General features: G+C 45.2%; 1 protein-coding gene across 3 annotated transcripts in view; it reads right to left on the bottom strand.

Annotated features, from left to right (window-relative positions):
- CDH18 (cadherin 18) overlaps nucleotides 1-14,814 on the bottom strand; it is a 1,055,536-nt gene that overhangs the window by 882,061 nt on the left and 158,661 nt on the right. Inside the window, exon 2 of one of the 3 annotated variants that reach the window (XM_075921430.1) lies at nucleotides 4,655-4,846. The exons of the other annotated variants lie outside the window; for them this stretch is intronic. The gene's annotated coding sequence lies outside the window, so the exon portion shown is untranslated. The remainder of the gene's footprint in view (nucleotides 1-4,654; nucleotides 4,847-14,814) is intronic. 3 annotated transcript variants of the gene reach the window in all.

Raw genomic sequence — 14,814 nt, 5'->3', positions numbered from 1 at the left:
TCCCTCTGGTTTCTCCACAGCTGCACCAGCTGCGAGTGCAGGGCGCACCACCCCGCACAGGACATCCTCCCGCACTTGGGCCAGCAAGCACACATGGAACCAGGAGGGATACCAGCAGTAGCACCTGGGGTTACTGCAAAGGCAAGTCCACAGCCAGGAGCACTGGGTGCAGGAAGACCTTCAGCTGCAGCAGGAGAGCTTGCGGGAGCTGCGTGACCAGGGCTGTGCCATCCGCGACCACCTGCAGACCATGGCGCAGAGATTGCTGCCTGCTGCCACTCCAGCCCCTGCTGCCGCTCCAGCTATCACTCCCCCTCCCACTTCTTCCTCCCCCCCCCGCTCCTCCCTCGATACCCGCTCCCCCTGAGGATGCTGAGGCCCCCCCACCTGCAGTGCTGGGAGACAGGTGGGCCTGCAAGACCCCCAACCCTGAGCTTCTCCTCCCCCTTCCTCCCCTTGACACCCCCTTCCAGCTCCCTGCTCCCAGGTTTCCCCCTCCCTTCTCCCACCCTCATCCCCCCCACCCCAGTTATGGTCAATAAAGAGAGGGTTTTTTTGGCAACATGTGTTTTTATTTGACATCAGGAAGGAGGGTTAGGGGTGGGAAAGAGGAAGGACGTGAGGGTGGAATAAGGCACATGGCCCCAGTGGGGCACACCAGAGAGACTACACTCCTCCTCTGTCTGGAAGCTCTCCCGCAGGGCCTTCCTGATAATGGCAGCCCCCCAATGGGCCTCCAGGCTGTCAGCCATCCGGGGCTGTATGTACAGGCCAGCCAAGTGGTCAGCCTCTGCCATCCAGCCTGGCAGGAAAGCCTCCCCCTTTTGTGCAGCACACAGCACGCCACCACTGCGTGCGGAATATTCCTCTTGGAGAGGTTGAGACGGGTGAGGAGGCATCGAAATTGGGCTTTATTTGGCCAAAGGCCCCCTCCACCACAATGCAGGCTCTGCTGAGCCTGGCATTAAAGGCCTGTCAGGAAGGGTTGAGGTATCCCGTGTAGGGCTTCATGAGGCAGGGTTGTAGCGAGTAGGCTGCATCCCCCACCAGACACACAAGCATGTCCATGTCCAGGCTAGCAGGAAAGCCTCCCCCTTCCTCTTACATAAATTGTGGAGCATACAGTACGCTGCCATCACATGCAGAATATGGTGCTCGGAAAGGTCGAGGCGGGTGAGGAGGCATCTAAATTGGGCCTTCAGTCGGCCAAATGCTCCCTTGACCACGATGCGGGCCCTGCTGAGCCTGGCACTGAAGGCCTGCTGAGAGGGGCTGAGGTGTCCTGTATACGGCTTCATGAGCCAGGGTTGTAGCAGGTAGGCTGCGTCCCCCACCAGACACACAGGCATGTCCACGTCCCCAACCCTGATGTGGCGGTCGGGGAAGAAGGTCCTGGCGTACAGCCTCTGGCACATGGAGAAGTTGTGGTATACCCGCGCATCATGTGCTTTGCCAGACCAGACCACGTTGATGTCCAGGAAGTAGCCTCGGTGGTCAGACACAGCCTGCAAGATGACTGAGAAGTACCCCTTTCGGTTAATGTAGAGGGAGGCCTGGTGTTCCGGAGCATGGATGGGGATGTGCTTCCTGTCAATTTCCCCCCGCCCCTCCGCAGTTGGGGAAGCCCAGGGCATCAAACCCCTCAATGACTGCCTCTGCAGAGCAGCACTTTATTGAGCAGCACTCTGTTGATGGCCTTGGCCACCTGCAGAGGGACACACAAAACCACCGAGAGTCACTGGGGTGCCAGGGTGGCTGAGAGTGCTCCTTTCCCACCACTGCCCTGTGCCCCCTCCCCAGGGGCAACCTCCCCTGAAATCCTGGCCACTGCAGGCAGTCTGTAGTGTGGCTGGGATAGACCAAACCCTCCCGTGGAAGGGACTTGCACTCCCTCTCCCCTTTTTCCCTAGGGCAGCCCATCCCCTCCTTGCACCCCCTCTCCCCCGGCTCAGTGGCCGAAGACTGCCATACCTGTATGAGCATTGCTCCGATGGTGGATCTCCCCACACCAAACTGGTTCGCCTTGGATTGGTAGCTATATGGTGTGGAGAGCTTCCATAGGGCGATGGCCACACACTTCTGGAGGAGAATGGTGGGCCTCATGTGTGTGTTCTGTTGCCCTTCATCCTGAAGTTCTGGGTCCACTGTTGGTCTCTCCAGCGCTCCAGGACGATGTGGTCCCACCAGTCACTGCTGGTGTCCAGACACCAGATGCGATGGGGCATGCTGGCATGTGGCCGCTGCTCCTCCATGGCCTCATGGGGTCTGGAAGAGGACCTGGGGATTGGGTTTCTGCAGAACCTGCCAGGCAGTCTCCAGCACTTGCTGCCAGGCTTGCAGCAAGACATCCAAAATGAGCACCAGAGTGCCCAGAGGCAGCTCTGGCTCCATCGTGCCGAGTGCTGTGGTGTCCTGAGTCAGGGCGACCAAAGCAAACAGAGAAAAAAACGCTTTGCTGTCCCTCAGCGAGGTAGGCAGGCAAGCAGGAAAACCTGAGATCCGGCTGTCCGGGGGGCCCCTTAAAGCACAAGCCTCAAATAGCCTCACACAGCAGCCACACAAAGCAACTATTGACCTGATGCCCTGCTGGAACCGGTTTCAGCGGTTCTTAAATGCGATTCAGCATCCAATCAGTGTAGACGCGCTATTTTGAAATAGCAAAACACTATTTCGAAGTGCATTTTATGTGTAGAAACGTTATTTCGAAATAACTTATTTTGAATTAACTATTTCAAAATAAGATATTTTGAAATAACGCTGTAGTATAGACTTATTCTCATTTCATGAGAATAACACTTATTTCGAAATTGCTATTTTGAAATAGCAGAAGTATGGATGCTCCACTGCTGCTATTTTGAAATAGCTCCTCCCCATGGCCATTCAAGGTAATTACTTCCCAGTGCTTCCTGGTGCTCTAAATTGAGAGAGTGTGCCCACATTTGGGAAGCCTGCCTTGGACTAATTTCGAGGCTTCCCTGTAGTATGAATCTGATATTTTGAAATAGTTATTTTGGGAGTTATTCCAAAATAAGTTATTTCAAAATATACTTGTAGTGTAAATATGTTCTTTGTAACCCTGTTACTGTTACAAGCAGAGTTAACTCAGCCTGAAGCCAAGTCCCCACCACCTTTTTAAGTGACTAGCTTCAGATTGAACACCGGAGATAACTAGACAAAGCATCTGTAAGTACAGACATTTGCTTGAATGAGTGGCAGAAAGGAATTTAATTTAAAGATTTATTGATAAGCTGGGTTTAAAAAAAACCCCAAAGCACAGCAAGTCACACAGCAGAATAAAGAAGCCAAAGCGGAATGATCCCAGGAGAAGTACCAGAGAAGTACCCAGGAGAAGTACCTTAGTTATACCAGAGATAAGAAAAGTGAGACCCACACGGTAGCACATATAATTCCATATGTATTGGTTGAGTTTGCTAATCTAATTATTGCTATAGAGTATGTGTGTCTTTCTTGCTCAGTAATTATTTATTATAAAATGTGGAATACCTTCAACAAGCAGCGGGTTCTGGAGACCTGGGTTCAAATCCCTGCTCTGAGTATATGTGCGACTTCATGTTCATACCCTTGGCCTGTTAGCTAGTCTCTTGCTCCCACATGTGCAAATATATCCTACACGTGAAACCCTTTCTCAAATGACTCTGTTGTCAAAGTCAGGAAGATGTTTTTCAACAATCAAAAACAGATTTCATTTCTACGGCTCACAGGAGTGAAAGAAATGTTGCCATTTGCTAATATAAAAATTGGTAAAATAAAAAGTAGTATTGTCAAAATTTTTGGGAAACATTGAGAATATCACAACTGCAAGACCATAATAAGACCAATGGTCCATTTAGGCCTTAATCCTACAAATTGTTTTGCACTGTGAGCACTCCAATGGCCTTTACAGCTCTGTGTTAGCTTGAAAGCACATCTCTCTCACCAACGGAAATTCCTCTAATGAAAGTTATTACATAACCCACCTTATCTCTCTGTTATCCTAGGACCCACACAGCTGCAACAGCAGTACATACTTAGTGTGGAAAATTTGTAAATTCATGAAGTATTGTAGCCTTAGCCTGGAATTCTGTTGCTGTCAATTGATAAGTTCCAGAATCAGGGGCTATTGACAAGAGAAGGAAGTAGGGCCTAAAAAGTGAGCTTCATCCAGTGAGGTCTGGGGAGTGGTGGCTTAAGATACATTTTAGATTTCATTGAAGGTTGTTTAGATTGTTTTGTGATTAAGAATGCTGAGGTTTTTATGAACTTTATCTGATATTAAACCATTCTGAAAAGAGGGTGCTGTGACTCTAGATCTGATCTAGAGTATTGAGCACTCTGGAAGAGAGGATTATGGGGCAGAGTGCCTGCAGAGGGACGCTTAGCTATGAGGAGGCACTCAATAAGTGGTTACACTTATGTATACCTGGCATAAAGAGATATATGTAGTTGTGTTTGACACAGGATAATAGGATTTTCAATCTTGGTTTATGTCTTTAAGCCAAATATGGAACTATTTATCTGTTTTACCTGCAGCTAATTTAATCACATATCACCTGTATTAAATGTCTGTCTGTCTCCACAGATTACAAGATAAAAAAAATTGTGTTAAGAATGAAAATGTCCACACCAGTTGATTAGATCTGAAAGGGTTACTAACCTCCATCAAGCATGGCAGAAATGCTTTCCTTTTATTTTTTATGCAAAATGACTGGCAGATAATTGCATTCTCTTCAGCTAATAGGTATTTTCTTTGGACCTGGCCAGCATGCTCAGGGCATCATTCTGACAAATTATGTTTGACAGAAATCCAGCGTCACTCAGAAATCCAAATTTAAATGCATCCAGAGGACTATTGAGAGAAAAGCACAATTTGATTGCCATATTACAAAGTATTCACAGGTCCCAACTATTATGAATGTATTCATAGCTCTAAAGGAAGCATTTTCAAAAGCACTCAAAGCGGGCCCAATTGTTTTTCCAGTAAATGTTCCATTTACTTCAGGGAAAGCAGACAGGCTAAAACCTTTGTGCTTTTGAAAATCCTCCCCCAAAACTTTTTAATATCTATTTATTTATGGTTTTAAACACAAAAATCCTGTTGAACAAGCACAAGATCTCTGTTAGAAAGCTGACATGAATGGGTGCATCTTTCATGCTCACAAATACAGGTAAGAGAAAAGTCAGGAACTGCCTTTTGTTCACTAGCAGCCAGGTTTTGATATCCTAACTTACGTCAAATACAGGTTGGACCGCCATGGTCGGGAACCTTTGGGGCCTGACTTGCCCTGGACTAGGAAGTTTGCTGAACTAGGGTAGGTCAGTGCTCCCCTGCTGATTGCCCCGCTCTCAGGCTCCTCTCCTTGGGGCTCCCCACCCGGCTGCTTGCCTACTGCCCCAGAATCTCTTGGGGTTCCCAGCGGGGACTGCTTGGCCACTGCTGGCCCTTCTGCCACAGGGTGTTCCCCGGGGGTCCTGGCTGGGGTCACCCAGCCACCACCGGCTCTGCTGCTGTTGGAGGTTCCCTTAATGGGTCCGGCCGCCCCATCCCACTGCTAGGGCTAGCCCTGCAGCTGCTGGGAATTCCGGCCACCCGCCTCCGCCAGCTCTGCTGCCACCAGGGGTTTGCTGGGATTCCTGGCTGGGGCTGCCCGGCTGTCAACAGCTCCACTACATCCGGGGGTTCCCTGGCTGGGACTCCCCGATCAGCTGGCCCCCGGTAATGCTGGGGGTTCCCCAGCCATGGTGGGGACTCCCCAAATGCTGCCAGGCCCAGCTGGGGTTCCCCAGCCCCAGTGTTTCTCCTGCCTCTGGGGGCCTTTGGTCCACCAACATCCACAGCCCTGGAGAACCACAGATATTTCCAGACCAGAGAGTCCCAGATTTGGGAGGTTCAACTTTTAGTAGCATTTGTGATTTTAATGGAAATACTCAAGAAACAAGGTACTAGTCAAGGTGAACATGGGTATTCAAATCTGTGTGAAGACTTAGAGCACTGCTGATATTACTATACTGTTACTGCTAGACTGTGAGAATGTGAATGTGATTTACAAGCAAGCAGAAGAAGGAGAAACTGCATGGGGTCAGCCTGCTGGAATCTGTCATCATTATTGGCTGGACATGCAGTAAGTGGAACCTTTTTCAGCTAGTTTATGGTTGCTGACACAGTTCATTTCACACAAAGGAATCTCCTCTTCATGAAGCTGCTTCAGTCAGCAGCTGGTCTGTTTACAGATGATTAATACGGTGATGTCAGTAACCACAGGATATTCAGGGGATAACTGACTATTCTTATAGGTTCCACTCTACCAGTCACAGGGATCTTCAGCCAGGTGTTTGGGCAAGCAACTCTCAGAAACTCCCACCAATCAAAATAAATAAATAAATAAATTATCTACAGAAGAGTGGAAGAAGAAGCAGTGTGCTCAGATTCATGTGCACTGCGAAAGGTAGATGAGGGTGAAGAAAGGGCTATTAAACCTTGAAGGGAAATTTGAGACAAAATATCAATTCTGACTTCTTATGTATACCATATGGCAGATTTTGGGAGAAATGGGTACTGGGTTTTCATAGACTGCATGTTGATGTTTTAGGGAGGTGTAATTTTTATATGCTTTTTTGTATGCAGCGCCAGCTAGCACCGGGAAGCAGGCAGCAGCCAGTGGTCGCAGGGAGCCAGCTTTTAATCAGACTCCCCACAAGCATCAGCTCCCACAGAGCTGCCTGTCCTGCCCCCTCTCCCACCGTGCTGCTGCTTCTGATATAGCAGAAGTGTAAATGAGTAATCACTAAATATTTCAAAAATATTTAGAAAAAAAAGACATTTAACATCCCTACTTCAAATTAAATTAAAATTTTAGTACAATTTTAACAAGTACTTACTTTTCAAAGTCCTGATCAAAGACTAATTCACTTTATAATAACAATAAGGGAAACATCCAGGCTCCATTGAACTACTAAAGTCAACAGAACGATTCTCATACCGTCGAGTCATTCCCAAGTGAACGGAAAGACTTTCATGGGCTTTGACTTATATCTGGTCTATTTCACTGTGTATGAATAGTAAGTGAAAACTCCACTAAAAAGAAGCTGGGGGAGGAGTCAGGAGGGTGTAATGCACATTTTTCATTCTTTTGTCTATCATCAATTTTCTGCACTGAATTTTGCTCTTGTAGTATAGAGACTTCATGCATCTATAAGTAATCAAAGTTCTTACTGGCAATTTAGGAGAAACCAGTAAGTAGAGATATTTTAGATTTAATAGAATACTTACACAGTAATGATCAGCATTTATATTTTCTCGCTGGTAATGTGAACGCAGTAGCTAAGCAATATGGAGAAAAGGGTGTTCTTGTTTTAGGATTATAGTATATATTTTTTAAATGATTGCACAAATTCTAATTATGGATCTGAAACTTACTAAAGAAGCTACATAGCAAGCCCATTATTTTGAAATAATTTCAAAATGATGGGCTTCTTTCTCTGACTTCTGTAATCCTCATTTCACAAGGAGTAAGGGAATACTCCTTCGACTTCCTTCGACTTCCAGTAGATATCACCAAAAGTTAATGTACTCTGACTTCAGCTATGTAATCAATGTAGCTGAAGTTGCATACCTTAACTCGGCTTTAGCCCTTAGGGTATGTCTACACTACCCCGCTAGTTCGAACTAGCGGGGTAATGTATGCATACCGAACGTGCAAATGAAGCCCGGGATTTGAATTTCCCGGGCTTTATTTGCATAAGCCGGCCGGCGCCATTTTTAAATGCCGGCTTGTTCGAACCCCGTGCCGCGCGGCTACACGCAGCACGGGCTAGCTAGTTCGAACTAGCAAGCCGGCATTTAAAAATGGCGCCGGCCGGCTTATGCAAATAAAGCCCGGGAAATTCAAATCCCGGGCTTCATTTGCACGTTCGGTATGCAAGTTTTGGCAAATCAAAAATATTTTTTGAAAAATAATTGAATTAAATAGTAAAATTTAGTGAAATTGACATACTGTTTCATCCAATCTGTACTTTTAATGCATTTTGATTGAATTTTTATTTTTTATAGCAGATAATATCAGCCAATCAGATTTTTTTTTTCTGATCGGTTAGGTGGCTTTTTTTGCAACATTCTGCTGAACCTTTTAGCTGGAAATTCTGTTACCATTCTATAGTAAAATGTGACCTAACATAATCAACTTCCTACATATCATATCATATTAAAAATATACCCGTGAAGACTTTTTTTCAGATGCTGTTGACATCAGAATGGGAATAGCTCAAGAATGTCTAAGGCTATGTCTAGACTGCAAGCCTCTTTCGAAAGAGGCTCTTTTGAAAGATTCTTTCGAAAGAGAGCGTCTAGACTGCACGTTGAACTTTTGAAAAAGCGGCTTGCTTTTTCGAAAGAAAGCATCCAGTGAGTCTGGATGCTCTCTTTTGAAGAAGCCCTATTTACATTGAAGAACGCCTTCTTTCGAAAGAGGAACTTTCGAAAGAAGGTGTTCTTCCTCATGAAATGAGGTTTACCGCCATCGAAAGAAAAGCCGCGTTCTTTCGATTTAATTTCGAAAGAACGCGGTTTAAGTCTGGACGCAGGGGAAGTTTTTTCGGAAAAAGGCTACTTTTCCCGAAAAAACCCCTGAGTCTGGACACAGCCTAAATGCTGCCTTCCAAATAGGAAAAAGAGGCAGGCATTGACACTAAGGCTACGTCTAGACTGCAAGCCTCTTTCGAAAGAGGCTTTTTGAAAAGATACAAGCAGTACTTTCGAAAAAGCAAGCCGCTTTTTTGAAAGAGAGTACCCAAGCAGTCTGGATGCTCTCTTTCAAAAAAGCCCTGTTTGCATTCAAGAATGCCTTTTTTCGAAAGAGCACATTTGAAAAAAGGCGTTTTTCCCCGTGAAATGAGAAGTACCGCTGTCGAAAGAAAAGCCGCATTCTTTCGATTTAATTTCGAAAGAACGTGGCTGTAGTCTAGATGCAGGTGAAGTTTTTTTGAAAAAAAAACTACTTTTTTCGAAAAAACCCTGTAGTCTAGACACAGCCTAATATAGGCAACTAGAAACTCTTGTTGCATGTCATCTTTCATTTCTTGTCATATGTAAACATATGGCAAGACTGGTTAATAGAATGTTTTCTTGAATTTCTTAAATAGTCTTATCTACCAATATTTAATCCACAAGCAGTACTTCTTTACAACATAGAATGTGCTTTCTGCCTGTTCTACTTTGTAATCAATTGTCCATGGCAGCTGTTTATTTTGCTTCTATTGGGTCACACACTGATGTGACAAAATGATGCAGGAATAACAATGACTGCAGCTATGACAACATAATAAAACTTCATCTCACCTTTTCTTTACGCTTCAAAGTTTAACATATGTTCTGCTCCTTTATTCATAATGGCCTTACTTTTGTGAATCTTATTTATGTTCACCTGCTACCTAACTAACAAATGGTTAAGATGCACACCTACTACAGAGAAATTCAGACTACTGGGCTATAGACTTTCTTAATCCTCTTTATTGCAGCAGATGTTTATATAAAAGAATGCCTATGCTAGACTGCCCATATTGTATACAAATATAGCTTGAATGCTATGTATAGTTCACAAGAAGAAAATAAGATACTGTAAATGATTTCCTTAGATTTCAACAATCTGCACAGCGGGATAAGGAGAAGAGTTGGTTTCACACTGTGGTTGCCTTAGAGATATACTTGGTTTTATCAAAGTAATCCCCTCAATGAAGGAATAAAAATGAACAAGAGTCATAAGGGAGAAAAATTGCCCAGGAGAGTAAACTTATAAATTGTCCAGATAAAACATAAGATCAGGAATGGGTTGAGAGAATACATTTTTGAGAGCTTACTCTTGCTTGTGAATATTTGTCTTTCCTAAAACTAGAGCCACAACCAAACCAAAATAGCAATTAGGTCACAAATTTGCTGTACCCACTGTTTTTGTTTTTGTTTTTGTTTTAACATTGCCTGCAGTTTCCAGTTCCTCTGGAATATTTTGCTGTCTTAATAGTCTCTCAAACCTTTTGAAGCTAATGGTAAAACTCTCATTCACTTCAATAGGTTGGATGTGGCTTTAAATACAGAGTAGGGTTTATGCTTAGATTCAGTGCTCTGAAAAACCCATTTACTCTCCTTTGAGTTTGATCTGGGCAGTGGCAATGTAGTAAGATTATTTGATCTTATGAAATTTCCATCCTGCTGAAGGTGCATAGTTTATGAAATCATTTATTTTCATGAAGGTGTTCCCCCATCTTAGAAAAGTGACTGTTCTTGAAAGATTTTTGTCTATTTTCAAATTAAAACCTGGCATTACACACCAGTTTTTAATCTGACCTGGAACCAAAACAAGAATTGGGATCCATAAGAACAGTATAAATTCTTCTGAAATGTGAAGGTCTACTTTTATCTTCTACCTATCACAGTCCTTTTCCTCTTATTGGAGTCTAATTGTTCACTCCAAACTGGTGATGTTAATTTTTAAAACCTAATATAAAGCTATCAATAACTCTAACTTCTTTCTTTCTTATTACTATTTAAATGATAAATTAAACTACCTGCCCCCACCAAACCCCAATTCTAAAACAAAATGTTTATTCTAGTGTCTGTGGCTTATTGAACTGCTGCCTAATTACATGGGACATTATTTGGGATGAATTAAGTGCTGCATGAGATTTACTTGAGACTGAAGGTTGCTTTCATTTGGATACACTGAGGCTATGTCTACACTACAAGGTTTTTGAAGCAGAGAGTATGCTAATGATGGACTCATTAGCATGAGTCGGGATGTCATTAGCATATTTTCTGCTGATGTTTTTTGCACAAGTGGTTTTTGCAAAAAAAGAAGCAGTAGTAGCCGCTTCCATTTTGCGCAAAAAAAAAATTCCCTTTTGTGAAAGATCCTTATGCCTCTCCGGAGATGGCTGGCATGTCCCTGCAGCCCCTGGGAGGGTCAGTGCAGGGGTCTCCATGTGTTGTCCTTGTCTGCAGACGCTGCTCCTGCAGCTCCCAGGTCCCAACCGGAGAGGCATCAGGATCTGGCACAAAAGGGGTGGTTTTTTTGCACAAAACAGAGGTGGCTACACTGCTTCTTTTTGTGTAAAAATCCCTTGCGCAAAAAGCATTGGTAGAAAATATGCTAATGACATCATGACTCATGCGAATGAGTGCGTCATTAGCATACTCTGTGCCACAAAAACCTTGTAGTATAGACAAAGCCTCAGAGAACAATTTTTAACTGTAGTTACTAGTAATACATCAGTCTTGTGAGCCATTATGTTCAACAGATGCCTTCTCCAGAGAAAGACAATTGATAAAATTGAAAAATCCCTTTTGTATGTTTTCCCCTAATCTAGGTATGCATAGATAGTGTAGTGATGATATGATGAAAGTTTAACTTTTGAAGACTGCTGAATTGACATATTTATAGGAAATGTCCTACACTGCGTCAGCAGGAATCTCATAACCACAATAATTAATTAGCAGTAACCTTCCAGCTCCCACTATACTAGCCAGCTGGTTCCCCTGAGGAGTGAAGGGATGAATAAAATTCAGGTGAACCTGAGAATAACCTTACACTTTCAATAATCATGCTGGTACAGAGGATATTGCTGAGTGAATTTTCTTTGAGAACTAACTGGACAACAATGAATATTAGGAAGCAGTGTTTTTTTATATTATAGCTGTGACCTGAAAATTATACTAAATTTAAAGAGATCATCAAAAGTCCAATCTATTATCAATTTAGAATTTTTCTTAGCAAATTCACAGACATTTAAAGAAAAGCATGCTTGTTTTTAAAGTTATTAGGAAGAAACATTATTTGACAACATACACTTTAGCACCTAAAGTGCTAATCTGTAAGAATCCGTTACATTTCACTGTGCAACCATAATGCATGCTTATGCCTACAGCAAAATAATTGCAAATGGAAGCTGTAGTCTACTGATGAATCAAACTTTTACAACTGACATGACATATTACTGTATGTGGCATTGTTGTAGCCAAGTTGGTACCAGGATATTAAAGAGTCAAGGTGGCTGAAGTAATATCAAATATTAGACCAACCTCTATTGATGATAGAGACAAGCTTTTTAATAAACCTCTGTGTTCACACCATGCAAACTATGTAATGACCTTTGTATGCCTCACAAAGTATCATCAGAAAACTCAATTTGCTAGTCAGTTTCACACATACAGAATGGGAAGTGACTGTCTAGGAAGGAGTACAGCAGAAAGGGATCTAGGGGTCATAGTGGACCACAAGCTAACTACGAGTCAACAGTGTGATGCTGTTGCAAAAAAAAAAAAAAAATATGATTGTGGGATGCGTTAACAGGAGTGTTGTGAGCAAGACACGAGAAGTCATTCTTCCTCTATACTCTGCACTAATTAGATGTCAATTGGAGTATTGTGTCCAGTTCTGGGTGCCGCATTTCAAAAAAGATGTGAAGAAATTGGAGAGGGTCCAGAGAAGAGCAACAAGAATGATTAAAGGTCTAGAGAACATGACCTACGAGGAAGACTGAAAGAGTAGGTTAGATAAATGTCTATCAGGGATGGTCTAACTCTAGACAGTACTTGATCCTGCCAGGAGGGCAGTGGACTGTACTCGCTGATCTCTGGAGGTCCCTTCCAGTCCTAGTATTCTATGATTCTATGACAAGCCAAGAACTACCCCATCCCTTCTCCAAGACCCCACCCCTTCCTTGAGGCTCCACCCCCTCTGTTCCCCTTCTCTTCATCACTTGCTATCCCCAGCCCTTATACACTTTTAGGGTATGGCTACACTGCTGCTTTTTTTGATCCTTCTGTTGGAAGAAATTTTTCTGACATTTGGCCCATCTGGACTGGGCCAAATGTTAGAAAAACCCCTTCTTTTGAAAGCCCTCTCATTCTTCATAGAACGAGGAATGCAGGGGCTGCCAAAAGAGCATGTTTGCCAGAAAAACTCCTGCAGTCTAGCCTCACTGGACTGAGACAGGAGGTGCGGGCTCTGGCGTGGGAATGAGGGATTTAGGTGTGGGAAAGGGTGAGAGATGCAAGCTCTGGGAGGGAAGTTGGGTGCAAGAGGAGGTGGAGAAGGGGATGCTGGCTCAGGGAGGGGGCTCCAGGCTGGGGAGTGTTGGGCTTAGGTGGAGGGTTGGGATGCTGAGCAAGCCACAGGCTTGTGGATGTGAGGGTGCAGGAGTTTGAGTTGAGGTATGTGAGGGGCTCAGGGCAGGGAGGTTGGAAGGATGATGGGCTCAGGACACAGATTTGCAGTGTGTGGATGGTGCAAGAGTGTTGTGGCAGAAGACTGAGGATGTGGGGATGCAGGAGTTTGAGGATGACAGAGACTCAGGACAGGGGGTTCCAGTGTATAATAGGCTCAGATTTGGGGTCAGTGTGGGGGGAACAGGAGTGTTATGATGATGTGGCCAGATGAGGGATTGGCCCCAATTGAGGGCTTGTTGGCCAGGCTTCATTTTTAAATAAAATATGTCAAAAACAAAAGGTTGCAGCCTTGTCTTTATTTATGAGAGGGTCGGGGAACCTGTTTTAAGTCGGGGTCACTGACCCACAGAAAAGTCAGTCGGGGCCACACAAGTGAGATACAAAAATACAATCCCTCCAAATCCCTCAAGCCTCACTAATGTGGCCCCAACTATGCTGGTGGGGGCAGGGTGCTTTGGCAGGGGACAGGATGCTGGGGTAGGGGACAGAGTGCGGGTGGGTGCTGGGGCAGAGAACAAGGTGCCAGTGTGTGCTGGGGTAGGGGATAGGGGACAGGGTGCTGGTGGGTGCTGGGGCAGGGTACTTGTGGGGGTCCGGGCAGAGGGAGGGGATGGGAGTGGTACCTGGGGATCCTGCAGCTGCGTGCCAAGGCCTAGGAAGTGTGCAGGCTGCTCCCTCATCCCCCAAACAGCGGTGCAGTACCTGAAACATTGCGTGCCTGATGCCTTCCTGTGGGAGGGAGGAGCAGGGGAGGGGGGGAGTCCCAAACCGCACCAGCCCCAACCACTCGCACCAGCCCCACAGCAGCGTGTGTTGGCCGAGCTGCAGGAGCCATCACGCTGGGGACTTTATTCCCCTGCTTCTTTCCTGCATGGGGAAGGAAGGGGCAGTCCCAGACCATGCTAGCCCCAACTGTTCCTCATGGCAGCACACGATGCCCGAGCAGCTGGAGCCAGTGCAGTCCCAGACCCCCACCCTCTCCCCTGCATGCAGGAAGGCAGCAAGGGAACAGAGTCCCCAGCGCTCAATGGATTGGTGTTTCAGGTACCGCGCCGGCTATTGGGGGGGGGGAGAAAGAGTAGCCTACGCACTTCCAGGACCTGGCACACAGCTGCAGAACTCCCTCCCCACCCCGCAGGAAGCTCTGGAGGTAGCATCAGTGTGATGTTCATCTTGAGTGTACGGGGCAGTGAGGGGGCCCCCCTGAATGCCTTGCAATTGACTGGTCAGCCCTCTAGAATTGACCAGTTGATCATGATCGACAGGTTGGTGACCATGGGGTTATGGGGTTGCTATATTAATAATTTGCTGTCTTGGAAGGACATGTATTAAAAGTAGTTGTGCTACTGACTAGGTATTTGTCCAAAAGCTTCAGGGGGTAGTCGAGTTACTCTGTACAAGATAAACTTAAACACAACAAATAGTCCTGCAGCACCTTAGACTAACATGTAGATCATATCATGAGCTTTCGTGGGCACAGCCCACTTCTTCATAGGATCATAGAGCTGGAAGAGACCTCAGGAGGTCATCGAGTCCAGCTCCCTGCCCAAGTCAGGACCAACCCCAACTAAATCAACCCAGCCAGGGCTTTGTCAAGCTGA

The sequence above is a fragment of the Pelodiscus sinensis genome, chromosome 2 (assembly GCF_049634645.1).
Source record: "Pelodiscus sinensis isolate JC-2024 chromosome 2, ASM4963464v1, whole genome shotgun sequence".
In the NCBI taxonomy this organism is placed as follows: Eukaryota; Metazoa; Chordata; order Testudines; family Trionychidae; genus Pelodiscus; species Pelodiscus sinensis.
The sequence above is the reverse complement of the archived record's forward strand: the minus strand, read 5'-3'. Positions and strand labels throughout refer to the sequence as shown.